We start from the raw sequence: 26510 nt of genomic DNA, 5'->3' as shown, positions 1-26510 counted from the left end.
GCTAGTAAAAAAAACAAGAATGCCACACAACACAGTCTTCTTTATGGCATTCAGAAAGAGGCAAATAACTAGTTTACCAAAAATAGTCAACAAAAGGCTGAAAGAACCCCACAATCTTAAACCAAGTTAACTAAAAGCACACTAAAGCAAATACAGTGAGCAATTTATTTGGAAACACTAAAATACACCACCAACTGACTATAGAAAAAGAAATAAAATGGTACACACAATGGATAACATTTCTTAGTGTCATAATCACACCAGTAACTCAAAGCCTGTGCAAGATACAAACTAAGTACAGACATAATCCAAGGACTGGCCATAAGTGCAGCAAGAGGGGGGACAGAGTTGGATCTGCAGCAATAATCTCATTTTGAGTATTGTTATACACATAGAAATATACTATTCATTATAAAGATCACAGGAATTTATAACAAGAGTGTGATAGCTCCAATCAGTGTGCCCTCAAATCCTTCTAATAACAGTATGATCGCCATTAGTCCCAGGCCAAACACACCGTGGTCCACCTCTGTAATGGAAATCCAGCTTGGAATATTTGGAAAAATGTGTGAATGGGGTTCAAGCACTATCCTCAGAGACATTTTTGGAAGACAAACTTTCAAAGAAATCTGGAAATGCAGCTAAATGATATGGGTACTTAAACTTAACCACCAAAGCCAAAGCTTTGCTTTTTTTAGGAAAAAGAAATGGCACAGATAACTAACCACTTGAAAAAGGTCTAGTTGGCTACTGGACAATCCTTTTTCAGCTTCATAAATAATAAAGACAGATGATCAGACTGTTTCAGTGAGTCTATCCTCTCAGTACAACAGCCGAATTGTCTGTGCACATCCAGTATATATAGCAGTATTTCACCTGTTCTGTTTAGGAAAAAAAGACTGGCAATTGACTAGATTGCTTCAAACAAACTTTACAGATTACTTTGGTTCAAAAGAGGGATATGTTCTTATATGTATCCTGAGCTTTGGAAAAATAAAAATTATGTACTCACTACAATGCTAGGGTTGTCATTCTCCACCTGGTTCAATTTGTGGGTTATGAGATCTGACTTGGACTGAAAACCAACAAATCTCCAAGACTTCAGCTAGCAAGCTCTACCTCATCTACCCATAATGACTCACTATCCCAGAGAACCTCAGATCAAGTTTGCCCATCACTGCCTCAACTAACAAAACACCAACCTAGTACAGATGACAAGGTACCCACAAACGAAGTAAAGCAATTTTCCTGACTCAATCATAATATGAAAAGGAACTTGCCACACAGGGGCAGGAGGGAGGAAAGGTTAAAACAGATGGAAAAAGATAACCTGATCTAGTGTTAAGGTGTGTATACAACTTTCGTATCACATGTTGCCGTCTCCATCTGGATTCAACCTGTGTGATACAATCCCCAGCCACGTGAAATGCCAGGAAGTTCTAAGGAAGACTATTCCACAATACAGTGGAATGAAAGGAAGTTGTGAACCTTGACTGAATGTCTAGCTATGAGTAGGACACAAAGGTATGGGGACCCACCCAAGTAGCAGCAGCACACAGATCATCCAACAAGGCTTTAGAGACAAAAGCAGTAGAAATATCCATGACTCTGGTAGAATGACCTTTTGGTTTGTGAAGCAAGGAATTTCCCTTCACACTGTATGCACAAACAATGCAATCTAACAACCACTTGGACAGAGTAACCTTAGAAACAGGCTGACCCAATTGAGATCTGGAAAAATTTGACTAACAACTGTGTACACTTCCTGAAAAATTTCTTCCTACCCAGATAAAATCTCAAATGCCTAAGAATGTCAAAGCAATACAGCAAATATCCTCTCTTGCTGGTGAAATCAGGGAAAAACATAGGAAGTTGTACTGACTGATTCAAGTTTTCTCAGTGGCCACCTTGGGGAGATAGGAAGAATACATAGAAAGTGACACCCCTTTCTTTATGGAAAATCAAATATGGTGGGACAGAAGAGAGGGTCTGCAACTCATACATGCATCTCACAGAAGTGCCAGCTACCAATAACAGCATCTTCCAAGAGAAAGCAGATTTAAATGGGTGGCCCACCAGCACCTATAACATGAAAGGCAAATGCAATGGTGGAAGAGTGTCCCAAAGAGGAGGACATAGCAAGAAAGTACCCTTCAGAAAACACCTCAAAATCTTCAGAGAGCTAAAGGTACTTGATTGCTGCCAACATGAAAGTTTGAAATAGCTGCCAATTGCACTTCAATCACAGAATAAATAACTGGAATGAGCATTAAACAAACCTGCAAGAAAATCCAGGACTGCATCCAAGGGAGCCAAAAAGGGATCAAAATCCAGAGAACTAGCCCAAACAGCAAAACACGTCCACTTGCTAGTATACATCTTCTGTGTAGACATCTTCTAAGATTCTGGGATGGGAACAGGATATGCACCACACAGATGGAAAGTTTGGGATTCCTGGCCATCAGGGGAAATTGAGGGATCATGCAGTTAGCTTTAGAATCTGGAAAGTGGGGCAGATCCGGACTGTCAGGATGGGAAATGAGATCTAGAAGTAGATCCAGCACCCAAAGAAGATACTTTAGAAGAGGCCAAAGAAAGGGGAACCAAACCTGATGAAGCCAAAAAGGGGCTATAAGGATTAAAACCACTCTGCAGAGGGCTGCTTCTTAAGAAATTTTATCATCAAAGGGGTCAGAGGGTAAGTGTATAAGAGACCTGGAGGCCAAGCATACAGAAAAGTGTCCCTGGGCAATTGCCCCTGAGAAAAGACTAAGGTGTAATCCCTGTCGCACTTGGTGTTTAGTGGGGATGCAAACAGGTCACAACACAGAGTGTCCCGGCTCTGAAAAATCTGAGTGGCAACTCTCGAATTCTGAAACCACTCATGAGGAAAAATGATATTCCTGCTTAGACTAGCTGTCAGGATGTTGGACCTCCTCTGGATATGCACTGTAGTCAGAAACCACTGAGACAAAATTGCCCATCACCAGACCCTCATGGCCTCCTGACAAAGAATGTAAGTTCATGACCCCCCCCCCCCCCCCAATTTGGTCAGATACCAAATGGCAGACATGTTCTCTGTCTGGATTGAAATCACACCCTTGGGGAGAATGTCTTGAAAACCTGCAATGCGAGAAGTACCACCCTCATCTCCAAGACACTGATGTAAAGACTGACCTTGGAAGAGAACCAGGTCCCTTGAACTGTCCTCCCTTCTAAATGCCTCCCCCACCAGAGAAGGGAGGCATCCAACATGACAGTGGTTGGGGGGGGGGCAGAGCAAGTGGTCGCCTGTCAGATGCAGAGGAAGACTTCACCCACCAGCTGATCTGATCTCAGCATACTTTCATCAGAATTATGGGAATGTCCATGGGATGTGTTATGGAAGACCACTTTGCTGCCAGAGTCCATTGCAGAGCCCTCATGTGATACCTGGCTATAGGAACCAGACTGATGGAAGCCATCATGTGCCCCAACAGCTTCAGAAGGATAGCATCTGCAGGCTTTTTGTAGGAAGACAAGGATACTGCCCATGACCAAAGACTCCAAATTCTGAATGTCGAAAGCTTTGCAATCTGAGAAATGGTATCCAAATGGCAATTGATGAATTCTAAGTGACTGAATTAGATGAACACTTGACTTCTGACAGCTGACTGTGATCCACAAGGAACTGCACAGCTGGAGTATGGTGCCCCTTGTCCTAAGGCTGTTATGACTTCCATGCATCTGGTGAACACCTGGGTGGTAGTGGTGAGACGAAATGGCAGCACTCTGATTGGTAATGACTGGCTTCCAGCTGGAAGTGCGGAAACCTCCTGGAATGCCTCTATCTTTACATGACTGTAGATGTCCTTAAGGTTGATTGAGCACATCCAGGAGAACATCCAGTCATCCCTCCTGATCAGATGTAAAATGGACTGCATTGTAACCATCCAGAATTTGATCTGTTTTACAAAGGGATTGAACCTGCTCATATCTAAGACTGGCCTGAGGTCCTTGTTCTTCTTTGGTAACAAAAAAATATTGAGTAAACCCTGGATCCTCACTGGTCAATGGGACCTCTTGGATGACTTGATTTGTAAGCAACTTCTAATCTCAACAACTGCTTGCTGTCTCTGAAGGGGTGGAATATCTGAGAGATGAGCGGGATTCAGATCTGGAAGTTCTAAAAATGGAACTGAATAACCTCTGGATATGACTCAATACCCATGTGTTCAAAGCGATAGCTTTCAGTTGTACAGCCAAACAACCCTTGACTGTCTCCAGAGTATGACAATCGGGCAACCCTTCAAGATTGCTCAAAGGGCTTCCCAGAGAAAGCTCCACAGAAGCCCTGATTCTGTGGACTGTCCCTGCCTTGTTGACAGCTTTCATTGTGGCTATCCCCTCTACTGAGGAAGGAAATTCTCAGGAGAAACATCTTGAAAAGACTGCTGTGACTTCTTGAAGAAAGACACTCCCCCCTTCTGGTTTTGGGAGAAGGAACGCTGAAAATGTACGCCCACGGCAGACAATGTCTTTCCATCTTGCTCACTCCTGGTCAAAGTGTCTTTAACGTTCAGCCCAAACCATGAGGAGCCATCAAGGGGGGGGGGCTGTTAATAAAAGCCTCCTTAAAGCAGTCCACAAAGTTATACATCTCATAAAAAGCATGGTAATGCAAGGCAATGCCGGTGCCAGCGACCTGGGATGTTCCACTGTCTCCATTTGATAGCAACTTCATGGAGACGTTAGTTATCGAATACAAAGTAGGTAACTGAGCCTCCAGAGACTTTTGCAACTCTAGAGTCTGTTGAGTCTTAATAACCCTTGACACTTCTGACACTATGACTGCCCTCAGTGTGAACATAAATGATCCAATGACCAAGACTCCCTATTTGAAGGATGGACCAAGGAATTCTCTTCCAAAATGTCCTTCCTGGTGGCTGCCACCACCATGATATCACCCACATGGAACCCATACTTCAGTGTGCCTGGTCATTAGGAGGGACAAGAATCTTACTGGGCTTTTTGGGAATTGGCTTCACTGTACTGGGCTCTTTCCATGCCCTCCAAGACACAAGGTTGATCAGTGAGTTGATCAGAAGGGGAACAGGCCCATCCAGAAGGCCTCTAGAGAAGAGATTTCAGCAGTACACTCCCTGCACTGGCAAAGAACCTTGAACAGATTGCCAAAGGTGGCACCACAAGGGAATTTGGGGGGGACCCCCTCCTTCCTTAAGGTCAGTATCCTCTGTAAGGGTCTCCTCAGGAGAGTCCAGGTACTTCCTCTTGCACCATTTCTTACTGACACTTCCCGCTTGGATATTAAGGGGACAAGAAGGAAGATGCAGGGGTCCTGTTTGGGTGACAGGTTAAACTGGGAACCAACAAGGGTGGGTTGTCTGGGAACAGATTGAAGAGCAGTCACAAAGTACCAACATGAGAGAAGTGGGCACTGGTCATATTCAACCATTCCCTCTCCTGACAGGAGAACAGCCTTTCTAGATGTCGAAAGCTGAAGCTGAGGCATGCTGACCAGAGAAGTAGGACCTTGGATCCAAAGATCCACGGGAAGCAAAGGACTTCAGAGGAGCCATGGCCTACACAACACAGAAACTGGAGCCGAGCTATCGAGGGCAGATGTGCTGAGGGGAAGGGATAACCCCAAAGGCAGAATCATCAAACCCAACTGGGAGCCTCCCATCTTGATACATCAGCCCCAAAGTCCACTGGGCTCCAACATGGTAGAGGTCAAGAAAACCAAGGAAGGAGCCAAAGCTGCAATTGGCCAAGCTGTCAGCTCTTACCCACAGGAAGGGAACCCAGATGGCCCTGAAGACCTTGGATCTACAAGGCCCGAGGAAGAAAACCAAGCTGATAGAGCTGAAGTACCATGGAAGGACCCCATGCTGAGGGGGGACGAGGCCTAACTGCATTTGTGTCTGAAGGAACAATCTCTATCAGCTGTTCCACATCTGAAGTTTTTAGGCTGCCTACCAACCAGATGACAAAGTCGATGAATGCAACAAAGGAGCTATGGAGGTCTGTCTGAGGAGCAGGGATACCCCCAATCAGATTGGAGCTGAGCAGCCTAGATCTGAGGTGGAGACAGGGAGGGCTTCTCCAAAAATTCTGACGGTGTCTATGGAGAAAAGTGGAACCTAGCCCATCCTGAAACAGCTTCTTTAGACGTAAAGGGGCTGGGGACACTGAAGGTGACTGGCTCTGAGGAGTTGTCAGAGCTGAAACCATCAGGGGATCTGAGGACCTTGGGACCTTTGGATCCAGCAGACAAGAAGGCACAGCAGAGAAGGAAGCAGGAGTGGACCACATATGGATCCATGCCGATGACTAGAATACAACTTGTCTACACCACTGTTTGACACAGACACTATAGAAAAACACAAAAAAACACTAGACATCGCTAGGTGGGGAAAACCCACAAACTAACTTTATTCTAAGCTATATTAACTGTCCAACCTAAAAATACCAAGGACTATCCAAAACTAACAAACACCTAAAACTTTTCACAAAGACTACAAGGGCAGAGAACATGGATGTAAAAGCACACCCTAAAAGTGAAAAAAGGATACACTCCAGCACAGCAACGAGCACAGTTGCAGTCCAGGAATGGATGCAAACTCGACATGAGGTTCTCTGACACAGTAAGGCATTATGAGTAGAGTTGGTGGAGCTCAGACAACTGAAGTCTTGAATATCTGGCTGGTCTCAGATACGAGTCAGATCTGATAACCCACAGGCTGAATTTTACATTGAGAAGACAACAATGGATCAGTATACAGTACTTTATACACAAAAAAGCATAGTTCAGAAATCCTTCTGGATGAGGTGAATGTAGATAAAAATATGTTTTTAGGAAAGCTGGATGAGGTCATGTGAAATAACTAACTCCTAAGGAAATATAATTAGTTTTTCATTGATAAAGCTCAGACCCTAGAAGATGCCACATGATGTTCTGGAGGATTAAAATGAAAGATCCCTTTCAAGAAGTTTCACAGTAAGAGTTCTAAGATGGCTGCACACAGCAGCAGGCAGATTAGAGCTCTTCCAGTGTGAGGAATGAAAGTGATGCAAAAGAGAAGGGAAAAAAGTTAAAGATATGAACGGTTTTGCTTAACAGTATTTTAAAAAGAGATGAGGAACGATCATCCTGAAAAGAAGCTGTGATGGCTGTAATACCTAAAGACGGTACAGACCCAGCAGAACCAGCTTCATATAGGCCCATTTCAATTTTAAAACATGATTACAAAGTGTTTATATCTACAATGGCTAAAAGAATGGCAAAGATGATGCCAAAATGGACAAATATGGATCAATGTGGTTTTTGGAGGAGAGTCAAACATTTGACAACATTAACAGAACATGATCCAGGGGGAAGATGCAAGAAAATACCACTGTTGTTGGTGGGTCCTAATGCAGAGAAAGAATCTGACGGAGTAAGCAGGGATTTAATGAGTAGGTCAATGGGAGGAAACATTTGCATTTCCAGATACAATAATAAGGTAAATTAGGATACATGAGGGATTGGAAGCAAAAATCAAAGGGGGAGGGTTCCTCTCTGATAAGTTGCACCTGAACAAAGGAACCAGGCAGGGGTGTCCTCTTTCCCCGTTGTTATTTGTCTTATAATTAGAACCATTAGCAAAGAAAATAAGGGACTCAGAAATTCAAGGGTATAATTGGTATGGTGTTTAACAAAAGTTGGCTTTATTGGCAGATTATACTTTGTACCTAATGGAACCAGAAAAGAACATCTCAGTGTTGTGAAACATTCTGAGACAGTTGCAGTTTTTTTTTCCAGGATATAAAACTAATGAAGATAAAACAAAGGCTATACCTATAGCTATAAACCATGTACCCATACATGAGCTGGTTCAGCAATACCCATAGGATATGATAAAATGAAGTATAGATTAAAAAGAATTCTGTTCTGACAACTAAGGATATGTGGGAAGATACTAAACAAAAGATAATACAAAACTGAGAAACTGGACACTCTTGCTTATAGATACGGATATCAAGATACAAGTAGTAAAAATATTTTTTAGTTCCTTTGGTTTTATACACAGGTCAGGCCTATTATTATTAACCAGAAAAGATGTTATGGACAGTAATTAATGAAGAGTTGAAGGATTTTACCTGGGAGTGGAAGAGGGCAAGAGTTAAGTGGGATAAATTGATCCTCAGAATAGAGCAGCAAGGTTTTGGATTACCTGAATGGAAAGGATATTTTAGAGCTACACAGTTAAGGCTCCTATTTATAACACAAGCAGAAAGCTACAATTCAAAGTGAAAAGGGATGATGATAAAACTGGGCAGTTCAAGAAATACGGAAATAATGGGATTTTAGGCGCAGATCCTTAAGGAGTATAACAGTCATACAGAATATTAGCAGTCCACAAAAATCACAAAAACTGATAGGCTAAAAAGAGCCATAAAGATGATAGCATGGACTACTGATAAGAAAGAAATTACATAATGTTATTATTATGCAAGAAACCCAGAATTTCCAGACAGAAGATATACAAAAAGATTAAGGGATATAAATTAGAGGAAAGAAAAATACTTCCACAAGAAAAACTGTCAAAAGCTTCAAATAAAAACGTGTTCATTAATACAAAAGATTTATGAAAAACATTACACAGACCAAGAAATCTTGATCCATTTGGAAAAAGAAGCATCTGAGGAAGTGCAAAAATATAAAGAATAAAATCTAGAGACATTTGAAAGGTATTAAAAAAATAAATATGGACATGGGATAGAAAGACAGATCTGGTCTGGTGCAATATTTATGCAAAAAAAAGCCAAATTAATTAACACAAAAAGACAGCCCCAGAGATATTCTAAGAGAAATACAGGCAAATGCATCCAGATATGTAAAATTTAACAATTGAAAAATAAGATCACAAAGAGGGAATGTAGAACAGAAGATCAGTAAGCAGAAGTTAAAAAAAATAGAAGATGAAGTTATGGAATACTTGTGAAGAGAAGGATTTAATGTAGAAAGTCTAACACAGGTTACACCACAGCATGATGGAACGATTCCCCAGAGTAAGGAGAAAAGTACAGTTGTGTACACCTACCATAAATGTAGATGTTCGAGTGTCTTCACTGTTGCAGTCATAACTGTTGGGTGCTCCTGCCGGCAGGCAGCCCGAGGTCGGCCAGAATCCCAAAGTCTGGGTCCGGCGTAGGCTGTATAAGCTAGTATCCTGACGTCAGGACGCCTTGGTACATAGTCCTCAGCCGACGCCATCTTCTCCAGCCTTTCTTGCCCTAGATGTCAGAAGTCCCCAACAAATCAAAAATGAATCCAACAAGGAAACACAAATACACCACAAATATGAGAAAGAGGGGATAGGAGGGAGGCAAACCCCGACTGCAACAGTGAAGACACTCGAACATCTACATTTATGGTAGGTGTACACAACTGTACTATGTTCTTCGTGTTTCACTGTTGCAATCATAACTGTAGGGTGGAATCCCAAAGCAGTGTAGAGAGGGAGGAGGCTTTAGATAGAAGAAGGGGAGGCCAGAATACCCTGCAAGACAGCAGAGGCAAAGCCTGCCCTAGACTTAGAAAACAAGGGGAGATTGTAGTGCTTGGAAAAAGTATGCACAGAACTCCAAGTGGCAGCTTCCAAGATATCCTTGGTAGGGACTCCTCTGAGGAAAGCAGTAGAAGTAGCAGCTGCTCTAGTAGAATGACTTCTAATGGTCCCTGGAAACTGTTTCCCATGATGAGTGTAACAAAATCTGATTCCATAAGCAATCCATTTGGAAATAGTTTGTTTAGAAATAGGTTTTCCAAGAGAACTGGAAGCAAAGGAAACAAACAATTGGTTAGACTTTCTGAAATCTTTAGTCTTGTCCAAGTAAAATCGTAACTGTCTGTGCACATCCAATGAATGCAAAATCCTTTCCCCTTTATTTTGAGGATTTGGAAAGAAAGTAGGAAGGTGAATTGTCTGATTCAAAGCCACTTTGAAATCACCTTAGGCATGAAAGTAGGATTGGTCCTCAAGGATACTCTGTCCTGATGGAAAATAAGGTATGGTTCCACAGCCATGAGAGCTTGCAACTCTGAGACCCTTCTGGCAGAGGTCAATGCTAACAAAAGAACAGTCTTCCAGGATAGAAATTTAATATCTGAAGATGCAGCAGGCTCAAAAGGAGGCAAAGTAAGTTTTTCTAAAACATAATTAAGATCCCAGGCAGGTACAGGAGGGGTCCTTGGAGGCCGCAAATTTTTAGCCCCTCTCAAGAACTGCTTCACCAAAGGATGTGAAAAAACAGGAGGATCAGAACTGAAATGCGCAGAGATAGCAGAAGCATGAATCTTAATGGAAGAAAAGGAAAGTCCTTTAGATAAAAGTTCCGAAAGATAAAGCAAAATAGAGGAGAGATCAGGAACCTGAGGATCAGAGCCTCGGTCCTGCATCCAAATAGAAAACCTCTTCCATTTAGAGGCATAAGATTTCCTAGTGCTAGGGCGTCTAGCTTCCAAAATAACATCCAAAACTTGTTTGGGAAGACTAGAGGAAATCAAATTCCTTTGAAGAGCCAAGCTGCCAAGCAAAGGGTCTTGAGATTGGAATGTAGTAACTGACCCTGATGCTGGGACAGAAGCGAAGGGTTCAGTGGAAGAATCCAAGGAGGCCCCGAGAACAGGAGCTTTAAGGTTGGATACCAAAACTGTCGAGGCCAATTTGGAGCAATCAAGATGAGAAACTTGGGCTTGTCCTGCTTTATCTTCAGTAGTACCCGAGGCAGTAGAGGAAGAGGAGGGAAGGCATATGCTGACAGGCTTCTCCAGCTGAAGGACAGGGCATCCACTCTCCATGCTGTTTTGTGGAAGGACCTGGTGCAAAAGCGAGGCAGCTGATGATTGAGATGGGATGCAAACAGATCTATCTGGGGACATCCCCAAACTGCAGTAATCCTGTTGAACAAGTTGGTGTCTAGCATCCATTCGTGAGGATCTGAAATGTTTCTGCTCAGGCTGTCTGCTAAGAGATTCTGTTTCCCTGGAATGAATTGAGCCTGGAGATGCAGATTCAAATTTAGAGCTGTGTCCCATAAACCCATAGCTAGTCTGCAAAGGGGGTATGAATGAGAACCCCCCTGCTTGTTGATGTACCACATGACCGTGGTGTTGTCTGTGCGAATTAGCAGAGGCCCTGGTTGTAAAAGGTTTTTGAAGGCTAAAAGGGCATTTTGAACTGCCAACATTTCCTTCAGATTGATGTGCCAGTGAAGATGGTCCTTTGTCCAGGTTCCCTGCTGGCAATTGTCTAGAAAGTGTGCTCCCCAAGCATAATCCGAGGCGTCCGTGGTTAGGATTTGAGTAGGCTGAGGGGGACGAAAAGGTTTTCCTTCGTTTAACGTGCATGCCCTGGACCACCAGAGGAACTCCTTCTGGAGGCAGGGGATCAGAGGAATCAGAATATCCAGATCGTGGTAGTGCTGTGACCATACACTTTTCAGATACCATTGAAGCTTTCTCATGTGAAGCCTTGCGTTTGGAATCAACAGAATGCAGGAAGCCATGTAGCCCAGAGCCTGCAGGAATTTCCTTGCAGTGAGCTGAGATAGAGTTGCCAAGGTGTTGAAAGTAGAAGCCAGCTGAGTTTGTTTTTCTGGAGTGAGGTAGGCCCTTTGTAAGGTTGTATTTAAGAGGGCTCCCAAGAATACCATTTGTTGAGAAGGGATCAAATGTGACTTTATGTTCACTGAGAATCCCAGTAGTAGGAGAAGACGTTGAACAAAGTCCAGATGTTGAAGCAGAAGATCTTTGCTGTCTGCCTGAATAAGGCAGTCATCCAAATAGGGGTAAATCTGGATCCCCTGAAGTCTGCAGTAAGCCACTACTGGTGCCAGGCACTTGGTGAAGACTCTGGGCGCAGTAGATAAACCAAAGGGCAGAACAGAGAATTGAAAGTGCCTCGAACCTGCCTTGAACCTGAGGAATTTTCTGCGTTCTTGTCTGATAGGGATATGCAAATAGGCTTCCTTTAAGTCCAATGTCACCATCCAGGCGTCCTGAGAGAGCATTGGAATTAGCTGTTGCAGAGTAAGCATCTTGAACTTTGGAATTTCCAAAAGGGTGTTTAACACAGAAAGGTCCAGAATAGGTCTCCATGAGTTTTGTTTTCTGGGAACCAGAAACAGCCTTGAATAAAACCCTTTTCCCATTTCCGAGAGTGGAACAGGCTCTATGGCTCTCATGGCCAGAAGAGCATCCACCTGAGTTAAGGCCTCTGACCATTGAAGTTTTGGCAGATCTGGCCAACCGTGAGTCCTTGGCAAAGTGTGAAAGTGGAACTTGTAACCTTTTAAAATCACGTCCAATACCCATCTGTCGTGGGTAATATGAGTCCAATTTCTGTAAAAAAGAGACAGTTTTCCTCCGAGAGGGGCGTCCAGGTAAAGGGGTCCTGAAGCCCAACCGAGAGAGTCATTGAGTTTGCTTTCTTTGAGATTGGGATCTGTCTTCTCCCCTCCTAGGTGAAGAAGCAGTCCATTGTCTAGATCTGTAAGAGGTCTGGCCTTGACCACGACCTCTGGAGCGTCTATATCTTCCCCTTTGAGGCCTGTCAGATGTGGGAAAGGACCAATTTTTAGAGGGCCAATTCCTGGAAAATCTAGGAGGCTGAACCTGCAAGAAATCTTTTACAGTCTGCATGGACTTCGCCTTTTCTTCCATCTTTTTAATAACTTCCTCAGCCTTAGAACCAAAAAGAACATCCTGTTGAACAGGGGCATCTAATAACTTAGCCTTAACCTGTTCAGGTAAACTTTGTTCACGAAGCCAGGCATGTCTCCTAATCACAGTACCAGAGGCAGCAGCCCTGCAGGAAGCATCCAAGGCATCGAAACCACAATGTAAGCTATGCTTGTTAACCTGTTCAGTGGCATGCAAAACATCCTGAAGTTCCTTATCCTCTGCACAAGCAGGAAGGGAAGCAAGCTTTTGCTTTAAAACAGACAAAAGAAATTGCCGATATTTAAACATATGAAACTGGCAATTTAAAGCCCTTACAGACAGGGTAGCAGAAGTATATACCTTTTTTCCCCACCTGTCTAAAGCACGAGAATCCTTCTCAGAGGGAATAGGATTTTTAGAAGTAGCAACCTTAGCAGCCTTAGAGCCCTGAGAAATAGTTTCAGGATCTGCAGAAGGGTTTTTTAATAAAAATAAATGAGAGTCAGGAACCCTATAAAATCTATCAGGCTTAGAAGGAGCAGGAGGCATGGAATCAGGATTCAAATTAGCCTCAGAAAAAGCATCATCTACAATGTCCAAGACAGGAGGAATAGCTAAAGGCCTATGCTGAGGAAGAAGAAGAAATTCTCTAAGCCTCTTTTGGAAGCAGAATATTCCTGTCCTTCCCAATGAAAATGTTCCCTCATCTCATGCAAGGTTTCCCCAAAGAAAAATCCTCAGGCGGAGAGGCCGAGGGCAAAGAATCCTCAGCATCCGAATCCTCATAAGGGGGAAAGGAATAGTCCTGATCAGAGGAAGAAACAGAAGATACAGAAGCCTGGTCAGAGGAATCCAGAGTAACATCCTGTCGAGGCCTTTTTTCAGGAGGGGGGTGAGAACCCCTAATCATTGTAAGCAAATCTTCAGCCATCCTCAATAATTGTTTTTGTGTCTTGGGAGTGGATTCAGAAGCAGCTTGAGCTGGAACTTTAGACTTAGTAGGAGTCTTTGTCTTTGCCTTTGAAATGGTGATGTGAGTAGGCCTGAAAACCCCCTCAGAAGCCGGTACCTGCACAGCGGTTCCGGACCCATCTGAAGGAGCGACGTCCGAAGGTTCTGCAGCGGTTAAAATAGTGGGCCTCGATGGCTCCCCATGGGAGTCCGTATCGGCCATCGGTTCAGAAGTGGCGGACGACAGGGGCTGCAAAAGAGCCTCACTGACGACAGCCGAACCGGACGCTGGCTCCAGCTGCAACGAGTCCTGTTTGGACCTCGGAGGCCTGTCTTTGTCTTTGCGCTTCTTTTGAACTCCGGTAGTGTCCGACGACATTCTATAATTGAAGCGTCTGCCAAAATAATTTAAAGCCCAATCGTACCTGCGCTTGATAGTACGAGAGTTGAACCTGGCACAGAACCGACAACAAGAAACGTCGTGGTCAGGGCCTAAGCAAGGTAGACAGTAAGAGTGGAAATCTTTATGAGGTATTTGTTTCCCACACGCTATACAATTATTAACTTTTTCTGACATCGGAGGAACAAGAAAAAGATTCCCCAACGGGGTAGTTAGCTTTGAGAAGAGAAGTAACAACTTCGGACCGACAACAACCAAATACGCTGTTCGAAAATCGCCAACCAACGTTTTGCGAGCTGCTTTCCACCGCACAGCAAGAAAGACTGGGGAAGATGGCGTCGGCTGAGGGCTATGTACCAAGGCGTCCTGACGTCAGGATACTAGCTTATACAGCCGACGCCGGACCCAGACTTTGGGATTCTGGCCGACCTCGGGCTGCTTGCCGGCAGGAGCACCCAACAGTTATGACTGCAACAGTGAAACACGAAGAACATCAGGAGGATCAGGAGACATATGAAGAAGAAATATGGACATGGGAAAGAAAAAGAGATTTAATATGATGTAATATTTATGCAAAGGAGAAAGCAAAACTAATCAATACAAAAACAGCAGCACCAAAGATATTTGAAGAGAAATACAAACAAAGGCATCCAGACATGGAACATTTTATAACAGAAAAAAATAAGAAAAAGAGGAACTGAGGTTATGGAGTACCTGCAAAGTGAATGATTTAGTGTAGAAAATATAAGAAAACACAACAGCAGGACAGAGCAATGGATCCACAAATTAGGGAGAAGCCAGTGGAGTGAGAAACATCTGATCAGTTGCCATAAGAAATACTTTGGAGCCTTCCACAGGAAACCAGTACAAATGTTCAGTTGGAGTTGCCCAGCAAGGGGAGGAACAGAAAACTGTGGCAACTCTCATGCAGTCAGTGTTGTGGAGTGATAGGCCTGTCAGTTCCCATATGAAATAGCAACGGATGACACAGGATGAAACTGAAGAGAATGTGCCACTGGAAGATGCTCTGGAACTTTCTATAGAATGTCCAGAAGAAAAGGAGAACAAATAATGTGACCTCAGTTTAGAAGAAAATGATCAATGAGAAAGTTGCTTGATTTAATAGACGTGGACAGACATATTAAGATCAATGAACGAAATAGACTACAGAAAGTTAATCATCTTCTTCTTTCGGCTTTTCCCGGTCAGGGGGGTCGCCACAGCGGATCACGTCCGCTCAGGATTGGCAGTGGAGTTTTACGGTGTCGAGTTGCCAGCCCAGCACCCAACCTTCCACAGAAGGCAAACACACACACGCACACACCTAGGGCCAATTTAAAGTGTCTAATCCACCTACAGCATGTCTCCCTAAAAGTTAGAAGTTTGATAAAACAAATGAACACAGTAATTAGGACTGTCCACACAGATTCAAGTGATATAACAGAAGTAAACGGTATATATTACTGTGCAGCTAAATTAATATGAAGTCTTACCACAAAAACACAGGGTAGTAAGGGAAAGCAAAAGGAGAAACTGAATGCCATCATGGCAGTATTGAATAGAGAAAACTATAAAGCAATTCGGACAAGAAGTGTCACTGTTAGATGAGTATAGAAGACTGAACAGATCAACAAAAATACTCAGGAAGACAGATGTCATAAAAGCAATGCGCAATATCAGAACAGATCAGGATCTATCATGTACTATTGCAAACACTGAACTAAAAATATCAGTACAGTCAGAAAAACTTAGAAGATATGCAAATAAATCTAAACGAAAAGTACAAAATAAGTAATTTATTAATGACCCAAAAAAGTTTTGTAGAGAGCTGGGAAGCAAGGGAAAAGGAACTGAAACACCACAAAAAAGACGAAATAGATATATTTTGGAGAAATATCTATGAAGATCCTGTGAAACATAAAGATGCTAAATGGATACAGGAAGTAAAAGAAAGAAAGAATAAAAAGTTCAAATGTACAGGACATAAATGGGATGAAGTAACAGCCAAAGAGATTGAAACAAAGTTAAGATAAGCTCCTAACTGGAAAACCATAGGACCAGATGCAGTAACTAACTTCTGGCTAAAAGTATTAACATTGTTACATGAAGACTTAACCACGAGTAAAAACTACTTATATGTGTACCCCAAAAAGACACCAGCCTGGTTAACAACGGGAAAAACAATACTCCTATTTAAGAGTATTGGTGAGTCTGAGGTGGAAAGAGTGGCTACATTCAAATTCCTTGGTATAAAAATCTCTGAGGACCTTACCTGGACTCATAACATCAAAGACCTGGTAGGGAAAAGCTGGCAATGTTTTCTGAGAACTTTTTTCTCTCTATCCTGACATCACTATTCCTTTCAGGTGATATACACCCCAACCCTGGTCCCAATAACCAGCTCTCATCTTCCAACTCCTCCACTCCATCTACTATCACTACTACTTCCGCCCCCTACACCTCTATCACTCCCTCTCTTACTACTACCTCCCCATCCATTTTCACTTCCCCACACAGAACCAAAAGACTAAATTTTCTCTCCATTAACATTCAGAGCATCTCCAACAAAGTGAACTCCACGCACTCATACAACACTATAACCCCCACATGTTAACTCTCTCTGAAACTTGGCTAAAACCCTACATCCACAACTCACAAATCTGCCCCCCTGGTTTCAACATTTACAGACTGGACAGATCTACCAAAAGGGGAGGTGGTGTCGCTATTCTCTATTCTAACTCTCTCAATATCTTACCACTCACCTTTACCCCTCCCCCTCCTTCCACCCTGCAATGCTACTCATAGTAACCTGCCATCTCAACACCTACCAAAAGCTATCCATAGCCTCAATCTATATCCCACCAGGGAATAACATCATCCTTGAAGACATCTTATCTTGGTGTTTTCATCACATCCCCTTTGAAACCATCATTCTGGGGATGTAAATATAGACTGGAACTCAGTTAATTCTACTACACCTTCCCATAGTCTCAATCTACATGGTTTTACTCAACTTGTCTCCTCTCCCACCCGCCTTGGCAAAAACCACTCCAATTCTATCCTTAACTGGATTCTCGTAAATTCTCCAAATTGGTACCACCAGCCAGGTACACTACCTGATTCCATCAGTGACCACCTGCCTATCCATATTACTAGATACTCACCCAACCCTCACTAATACTCACCTCATAAAAATACATCCGTAACCTAAGAAAATTCAATACCACCTCCTTCGACGAAATCCTCTCCAAAATTAACTGGTCCTGCCTATACTCTCTACCTTTAAACGACGCAGTCAGCTACTTCAACCAGACATTCCTAAACATACTCAACTCTCTTGCCCCCATCAGGAAAATAAAAGTCAAAGCTAAACATGCCCCTTGGCTATCCAAAGTAACCTTCCACCTTATGCATAAATGAGATGCCACTTGGAAACAGTATCAGAAAAACAAATCTCCTGCCCTCCTACAATCGTACAGGGAACTTAGAAACCTTACAAAAGAAAAAGAGTCAACCAGGACAAAAGAAACTTTCACTTCTCTAACCAATCTCTGCACACTTCTAACCCCCAGAAGTTCTGGACAGCCATAAAAACTCTTCTCAAACCTGGCTCACTCACAACTCCCAACCCTTTTACCAATCAATCACCCTCGGATACAGCCATCCATTTAAATCACTACTTCATTGATACCACTTCTAAACTAGTACCTAATACCACCAACAACCCCAACCCTACCTCTAATTCCACTTCCAGTTCTACTACTTCCACTACCAAGCCCACACCTTTTTCACATCCCCAATCTGACTCCACTAACCTCTCAGACCCCTTCATGCTCAAACCTGTCCCTGTTAGTTATATTAAAACTCTCCTCAGTAAACTCAAACCTTGTTCTCCCGCCCCTGATAACCTACCTCTCCAATTCCTTAAACTTGCTGCTAACTCTATTACCCTTCCTATCACCATTCTAATCAACCGCTCAATCCAAGAATCCACTGTCTCCTCTATTTGGAACCAATACTACACTATCCCACTACATAAAGGAGGTAACTCTACAGAACCGTCTAACTTCCGTCCCATTGCAATTCTTTCTCCCCTCTCCAAAATTCTCGAAAAGTATATCTATTCTCAAATACTTTTTCACCTTACTCAAAACAATCTTTTAACCACCATCCAGTATGGGTTCAGACCCAAACACATTACTAACACTGCACTCTTATCCTTCTCACATACAGTAGCTGAGGCCAGAGACAATAACAAACTCGTGTCCTGCCTTTTCTTAGATCTCTCAAAGGCTTTCGATACTGTCTCTCACAACCTTCTACTTCATAAACTTTCTCAGCTGAACATTTCCATCCCCACTCTTAATTGTTTTTCAAGTTACCTGTCCAATCGCCTACAAGCAGTTAAATGGCTAAATTCCTTCTCTCCCTTTCTGGCAGTTCAGATTGGTGTTCCTCAAGGCTCAATTCTCGGTCCCCTCCTTTTCAATCTCTTCACCAATGACCTACACACTGCCTGTAACCTCTCCTCTATCATTCAGTACACAGATGATTCAACTCTGATCTCCATTTATGACTCTATCAACAACTTTCACCATTCCACCCAAACCTCATTTCATTCTGTTGAGAAGTGGCTCACCAGTAATCAACTCATCCTGAACCCCTCTAAAACTAAGCTCTTATTATTCCTGCCTAAAACTTTAGCCCAACACAAATCCAGCTTTCTCTTATCCTATCTAAATGGCACCATCATAAGACCAGACTCGCACAACTCCTGGGTGTCATCGCAGATGACCAGCTCAAACTAGACCTCCACATACTTCATTCCATAAAGAAAATACACCAAAAACTGGGCCTGCTTTACAGAAATAGCAAATTCCTGACCCCCAACTCAAAACTGCTGCTAGCCCAATCCTATCTCCTCCCTGCTCTCCTCTATGGCTCCCCTCTATTTTCTAATCTACAAAATAACCTGTTGGCAAAGCTTGACCAAACCCACAACAAAATTGCTAGATTTATCACCAGCAGCTCCTATAAATCCCATCACTGCACAGCACTCACAAAACTACATTGGCTTGAACTCCCACACCTTCTGGCCAAAAGCTTTTATATTTCATAATTTTAACTCTGACTGTCCATCTCTGTCCAACCTGATCTCCTGGTATACCCCTCCCCGTTCCCTGCGCAGCTCCGATAAACACTTACTGCAAGTCTATAGACCCAATAAGAACATAGCTAAAATACTCTATATAAACCCTCCATTTCCCTTTTCTGGAACAATTTTCCACTCCAAATCAGAAGCCATACATCTCCACAACAACCCTATATATACCTGCAACCACCCTACTTAACCCCTCCCTCTGCCTATATCTACTTTACCACTACGTCTGATCTATAAGACCTTTCCTATTTCTATAACTTACTATATCTATATGCTCTCCCTTCTATACCCTCCCTCTAGATCAATACATCCCTCCTCTACTACTTTCTTCTTCTGCACCATCTCTTCCTCTGATCTGAGGTCCCTTGTACAAACACGTTTCTCTTTTTTTTTTTTACTCCTGCACTAGTTTCTTCCTCTGATCTGAGGCCCCCTGCACATACACAATTTCTCCTTCTAGCCACTAATCTAATAATGCCATTCCTCTTGATTTATCATTGTTTTTACTTTTACACCCTTATTATTATTATTTTTGTATATAGCTATGTTTAATTCCATGGAGTATATTATTTTTTTTTCTTATCCATTGTATTCTTGATATCGTTTTGCTCTGTATTATTGTAAACTTGTCTCTACTTGTATGTCTGTTTGGGGCTTCTCCCCTCGGGTCTCCACTGAAAAAGGGTAAATTCTTACCCAGCTGGACCAACCCGGTTAACAAATGCAAAATAAATAAATAAATAACTTCAGGCTACTGATTACCTTCCCTGTTAGGGGTTGACATCAGAGTACAGACAAAGAGAAAGGAATAAGGGGATCCCACATCAAAGACGGACATTGGTTGAGTTTTTAATTAAATCTAAAACAGAAGCTGCTGTTAAAAAGGGCATATACAATACTGCTTGATAACTATAGGAATAAATCAGAGGAGGTCAGAAAAGATTGGGAAGAGAGATCAGATAAGCAATTCACAAAGAAACAATGGGAGGACATATGCATGGCTCTCAAATATGCAACAAAATCTAGAAGATTTAGCTTTTTTTGCCTGATAGTGTTTGCATATATACTTTTATATCCCAAGTAGAAATTTTCCTCAGGTGGATAGCAAATGGAGGTGTAATGAGGAAGAAAGAGGTACCAGGGAGTATATGTTATCAGAGTGTCCTCTGTCAGGAATATTGGGCAAGCAAATGAGTGTAACTAAGAAATTATTTTTTGAGCTTAACTGCCCAGACATAGTAAGGACTTGATAACTTTAATTCTGGAGGCTGCCAAAAAGCAGTTACTAGAAAATGAAAATCAAAGTTTAAACCAACTACACTTGAAGTAGTGGATATTGTAACAGAGATATAAGAACAGGAATGGGATTCTTTAGAAAAGGGTAGGAGTAAATTACATAGAAAAAATGGAAATCGTGGGAACAGCACATGTAGAAAATGTTTTGGAGGAGGAATAAGGTTTAAGAGAAGGCACAAGCTGAACAATTTATGTACTGCTGCTTTGATTATATGGTATAGAACAATATTTGTGATTTATTATGTTTGTATAAGTGAACTTGTTAATATGGTTTGATTACTTTTATATAAGTTTGCCTATATCACAAGTGATAATTCAATAAATGTGTACAAAAATAAATTAAAAAAACAGCGAACATTAATTTGGATAAAGTTGTTACTGGCTAGTCGCTACACTGTCTACATGTCAACAAAGAAGAAATTTGGAGAAAGTAAGAACAAAATCAATCAGAAAGGGAGAAAAAAAACTTGCAGCTGTTCAGCAAAAAGCAGTTCAGGTTTCAGCTTTAGTACAGGAAGTGGCTTTCAGCAATTTAGATGAAAAAACAAATCAAATGCACTCAGAGGTGTTAAATATATAAATGATGCACTGGGGGATATATAAAGTCAAATAAAAAAGCTAAAAAGAATAGAAGAAGCTTTAAGTAGCTATTCAGATGACCTGGCAAACCTGCAGAAATCAGAGGCTGAAATGAAGGAAAGACTGTCTGAGTATGAGGCTTATCAAGACAAAATGTTTCAAAAAAAGCAGAGCAAGAAGACAGACTTTTTTTCACATCTGGGAGGTTAACAGAGATAGGACAAGGGCTGATGCTATCCCAGCAATACGGGAGCAGAGGCTCTAGCATGCACTTCCAGCATGATGAAACCTCACTTTAAAATAGGTACAGCATGTAGGTGCAGCTTTCAATTTTGAGTCAATTGTCATTATATGGAGGGGAATCTTCCCTTTCTGGAAAATGCATATAGTTTTGTGCATTTGGTGTGAGTTAGAAGGGGTTGAGAAGTTTGTTTCTTGGGTGTTACATTTAAGTGAAGAGTTCAAACAGAGATGGGAAGCAGTAACTATATACAAGATTAGCCTCCCATGCATTAGTGTGTGCATGAAAGCTTCAAGCTGGAAATATATAATCAAAAAACTGTCATGCTGAATATGTGAAAGCAATAGTTTGGTATTAGAATGGCTGCCTTATGAATATTAAAATAGAATATAAATGGCATTGCAGGGACAGATAAAAAGCAAAAAGTACCAAATTACATTAAGACGTCTAGGGCAGAAATAGCAACATTACAAGAGACACATTTGGATTAAGCAAAGAGTGCCAAATTATATAAAGAAGTGCAAAGTACAAGTAAAAAATGGTGCAGGAGACACATTTGGATAGAAATAAGCATGTGAATTTGGCAGAGAAAGGATTTCATCAAAGACCTTCACTTGAGTGTCAGGGACAAAGTAATACTGTGATTTGTGATAACAAGGAGTTATTGACAGGGAAAAAAATATTACATTGACATGCAGTTATATTCTATCTAAAACTACTATTATGGAACTTAACAAGCTTTCAACAGGGAAAACTATTTATTGCTGGGAACTAGAACCTGGCTTGTAATACTGATGATGTATCATAGGGACTTGCAGGGGGAATAAATGATAGATTTCTGAAAAAATATATTAAAATATTTGGAATGGAAGATATGAATTCAGCAGGAACTCATACAGAACAATTTGCTCTTCCCAAAGTACAATAATGGAGCTATACTGGACAAAAAAAAAAGAAGTTATGTACTCACCATAATGTTCCATCTGTGTTATCCATTTTCATTCTTCCTCAACTCCTGGGGTTTGGATCTGACTTGACCGTTACTTTAGCTCGTGGCCACTTAAAATCTCTCAAGCTCCTCTCTTTCCCACAATGCACCAACCCCTAACATATTTCAGATCTTGTTTGCTGTAAGAAATGTAAGAAATATTATCATAATATCCCTGGTAGAAGAAGCCATTATCTGGAGCTCAACATAAGGAAGAGTGATGTCCTTGTAAGTTCTCATTCTTTCAGAAATCAGTTGTTACAAAGGCTGGGGTTGATGGGAGGGGTGTTAAGGAAGAATGAAAATGGACAACATAGATGGATAGTTATGGTGAATACATAACTTCTTTATCTGATTATGTCAATTTTCATTCTCTCCTCAACAGTTGGGACACAGTCCCCAGCTACCTAAAATCCCACGTGGACTCTAAGGAAGGATACTTCTGAGCACAGTTGAGCCAAAGGCTGCTCTTCCCCTTGAGACCAGATCCAGTTTATAATGAGAAATAAAGATATGAGGATTGGCCCAAGTTGCAGCCGCACATGTCATGCATGGAAGCCCCAGACAGAAACACTGAAGAAGCTGCCATGGACCTTGTTGAATAGGCTCTTAAAGGTTTTGGTAAGGACAGACCCAACTTGCTGTAGACAAATAATTTACAATCCGTCAGCCATCTGGTTAAAGTTACCTTTGAAACTGATTTTCCCAATTTAGAATTAGCAAATGAGACAAATAATTGATCTGTCTTTCTAATTTCTTTTGTTCTATGCAAGTTAAAACATAATTGTCTGTAAACATCCAATAAGTGCAACATATATTCACCTTTGCTTGCAAATTTAGGAAAACAAACTGGCAGATTAATGGACTGGTTGATATTAGACTCTGACACCACCTTAGGAAGGAAAGCAGGATTGGTTCATAATGTTACTCTATCCTTGTGAGAAAAAAAAACAAGTAGGAAGCTTTAGAAGACAGTGCTTGAAGTACTGATACCCTTCTAGCAGAGGTGATGGCTACCAAAAAGACAGTCTTCCAGATCAGAAACTTTAGATTACAATTTGCTGCTGGTTCAAAAGGAGAAAGAATCAAGGCCTGAAGTACCAAATTAAGTTTCGTGGAGGAGCTAGATCTTTATAAGGAGTTCTGATAAGAAGGGTACCTCTCAAGAAAGCTTTACAAAGTTTAGATGAAGCCAGGGTGGAGTTCTCAAATCCAACATCAAAATTAGAGATGGCTGCTAACTAAATTCTAATGGTTGAGGAACTAGTTCCTTCATTGAAAATTATTGCCAAAAATTCAGGGACACTATGTACAGGAGCTATAAAGGGGTCAATATGTTTCTGATGCACTCAAAAACAAACCTCTTCCATTTACTTCTGTAAAGTTTTCTTGTAGACATTTTATGGCAAGATAAAAGTATATGAAGGACAGGGAATGAGAGCAAAGGTTGTCTGGCTATCAAAGGAAGTGAAGAAAGCACACTGTCAGCTTTAGGTTTGAGATATCTGGGTGAATCATGCCTGCCGGCTGAGACAGGAGGTCTGGAATTGGATCCAGAATCTAAAGTGGGTAAATTAGATGAGGCCAAAGAAAGGGGAACTAAATATGTCAAGGCCAGTAAGTTGCAATGAGAATGACTTTGCTCATCAACCAGAAAGCTTTCTTTAGAAATTTGGGGATCAACAGAGTTGCAGCATACACAGAAGAGTCCGAGGAGTCAATCATGTAGTAGAGCGTCCCTCAGCGGGGGAGTGGGGTTAGGGCAAAGAAGCTGCTACACTTGTTTAGGGGAGATAGAAAGCGATCAAAGCAAGCTGGCCCTACTGGCAAAAAATCATTTTTGCCACATTCATGCTGAGACACCACTAGTGAGGTAGCAGAATGAACCTGCTCAAGTTGTCTGCTATCACACTGGACTTCCCCAGAATGTATGTTGCTATCAGAAAATGGTTAGATGAGATCGCCAATTGCCACACTCTGAGGGCTTCTTGACACAAGGGGTAAGACCTGGCTCCTCCTTGTTTGTTGATGTACGAAACTACTGACATATTGTCTGTCTAAATAGCAACTGTCCTGAAAGGGAAAGAGTCTTGGAAGGCCTGCAAAGCTAACAGCACTGCTCTCATTTCCAGGACATTGATGTGCATATTGGCATCTTCGGGGGACTAAGTTCCTTGGACATTTTTTCCTAGGAAGTGCCCCCCCCCACCCAATCTGGGATGTGTCCACGGTCACTATGGCCTTGGGCTAAGGGAGAATGAAAGGAAGGCCTTGTAGAACCTGATCTGATTGAATCCACTAGCAAAAGTATCTCTTGCATGCCTGAGTGATTCTTAATTGGGCTGATGTGTTGGTAAAGAACAGACCATTCTGTTGCTAACATCCACTGAAGAATTCTCATTTGAAATAATGCAAGAAGAACTAGGACTATAGCTCCTGACATTAATCCCAAGGCTTGCAGAATCAATTGGGCTGAGATTGTGGTACAGTGAATCATTCTTCTGACCTGGAATCTGATAGTTTGTACTACTGGAAGAGGAAGAGAAGTTGCCACTGGTACCATATTGAAATTGACTCCTATGATTTCCAATGTCTGAGACAGTTCTAACTGAGATCTGTTGTAATTTATGGTTATCCCCCGAGCAAGTCTGCAGTACCTGATCTTGTGCTCTTATTAGTAGATGCCTTGCTGGGGCGGTAATGAGCCAGTCGTCCAAGTATGGAAACACTCGGAATCCCTGCAGTCTCAAGTGAGCTGCTATTGCTGCCATGCACTTGGTGAACACCCTGGTGGCTGTGGTAAGGCCAAAGGGCAGTGTTCTAAACTGGTAATGACTGGCTCCCAGCCAGAAGCATAGATACCTTCTGGACTGTCTGTTCACTTTTATGTGATAGTGTGCGTCCTGAAGGTCTATCAAGCACATCCAGTCATCCTTGCACTAAAAGGGCAGATAAGACTGAACCATGATTATCCGACTCTTTGTGTGTTTAACTGACTTGTTCCAAGTTGCTGAGATCAAAAATCGGTCTCCAGTCCCATTTTCTTTGGCACTAAAAAGAATCTTGCATAATTTCCAGATCTATCTGATCTGGTGGGACCTCTTCAATGACTCTTTTTTTCTAGCAACTTTTGCATTTCTAGTGCTGCTTTCCTCTGACAGGGGGGAACATCAGGAAATTTGCATACAGATGGAATTTGAAGGGAAACGGGAACTATATAACCTCTAGAAATAATCCTCTGCACTTGCATATCTTTTGTGGTGTCTAGCCCAGCTCTCTGGTGCAGGGAAAAACAACTCCCAATTTCCTCCACAGGAAACAATCACAGCCTCCTTTCAGGAGCACTAGTAGGGTCCGTCAGAGAAGGAATCTCTAGACCCTTGGCTCTGCAGGCCTAATCTGCCATGTGGATGACGTCTTCCATTTGAGTTCCCCCTCTGTCTCTGGGAGAACTATCTCCACATGGATCTTGAAAAGGACCTGGGACATCTTGAACCACATTTTTCGTCCTCCTCTTTGGTTCCTGGAGAAGGTCCTTTGAGGGGTCAAAAAATGTACTCCCACTGCAGAGAGGGTCTTTCAATCCTGCTTACACCTGCAGAGTGTGTCCTTCACTTTAGGGCTGAATAAGGAAGTACTGTCAAAAGGAGCATTAACAAAAGAGGACTTTAAGGGCTTCGCAAAGTCACACAAGTGCATCCAGGCATGCCTCCCAATGGAAATGACTGAACCCACCACTCTTGAGGTACCTCCAGCTGTATGAGAATGACAATAAGCCTCATGGATGAATGAGAAATGGATTGTAGGGTCATCAACTGAGGCCACAGAAGCAGAGTCTCAGCAGTAGTGGTCCAAGAAAGGGATTTTGACAGTTCCTTTATCAAGTCCCTCTGTAGTCTTGTAAAGTGTGTCAAGTAGTTCAGTGATCTAAGGGCAAAGGTCACTGAAGAATACACAGGCTTCCCAAATCTGTCTAAAGCCCTAGACACTCTGTTGGGGGACAGACAGAGGAACTCTGCTCTGCAAGTTCCCTCTTGGTGGCCACTGCCACAACCATAGCATCTAGGGGCACTCCCTTGCTCCAAAACTCCCTTCCTTCAGAATCTGATCCGGACTTTGGCTCAGCTGTGTCTAGCTCCTTCCATGCCCACCTACAGATCAAGTCAATGAGCTCATCGGTGGGCA

The 26510-nt window shown here is 42.2% G+C and overlaps 1 protein-coding gene across 4 annotated transcripts in view; it reads right to left on the bottom strand.

Annotated features, from left to right (window-relative positions):
* The window catches only part of FBXO31 (F-box protein 31), a 1097250-nt gene that overhangs the window by 413472 nt on the left and 657268 nt on the right, over positions 1-26510 (bottom strand). The gene's annotated exons all lie outside the window — the stretch shown is intronic.

The sequence above is a fragment of the Protopterus annectens genome, chromosome 8.part1 (assembly GCF_019279795.1).
Source record: "Protopterus annectens isolate FY-2018-M chromosome 8.part1, PAN1.0, whole genome shotgun sequence".
In the NCBI taxonomy this organism is placed as follows: Eukaryota; Metazoa; Chordata; order Ceratodontiformes; family Protopteridae; genus Protopterus; species Protopterus annectens.
This window is presented reverse-complemented; position numbering and strand designations above follow the sequence as displayed.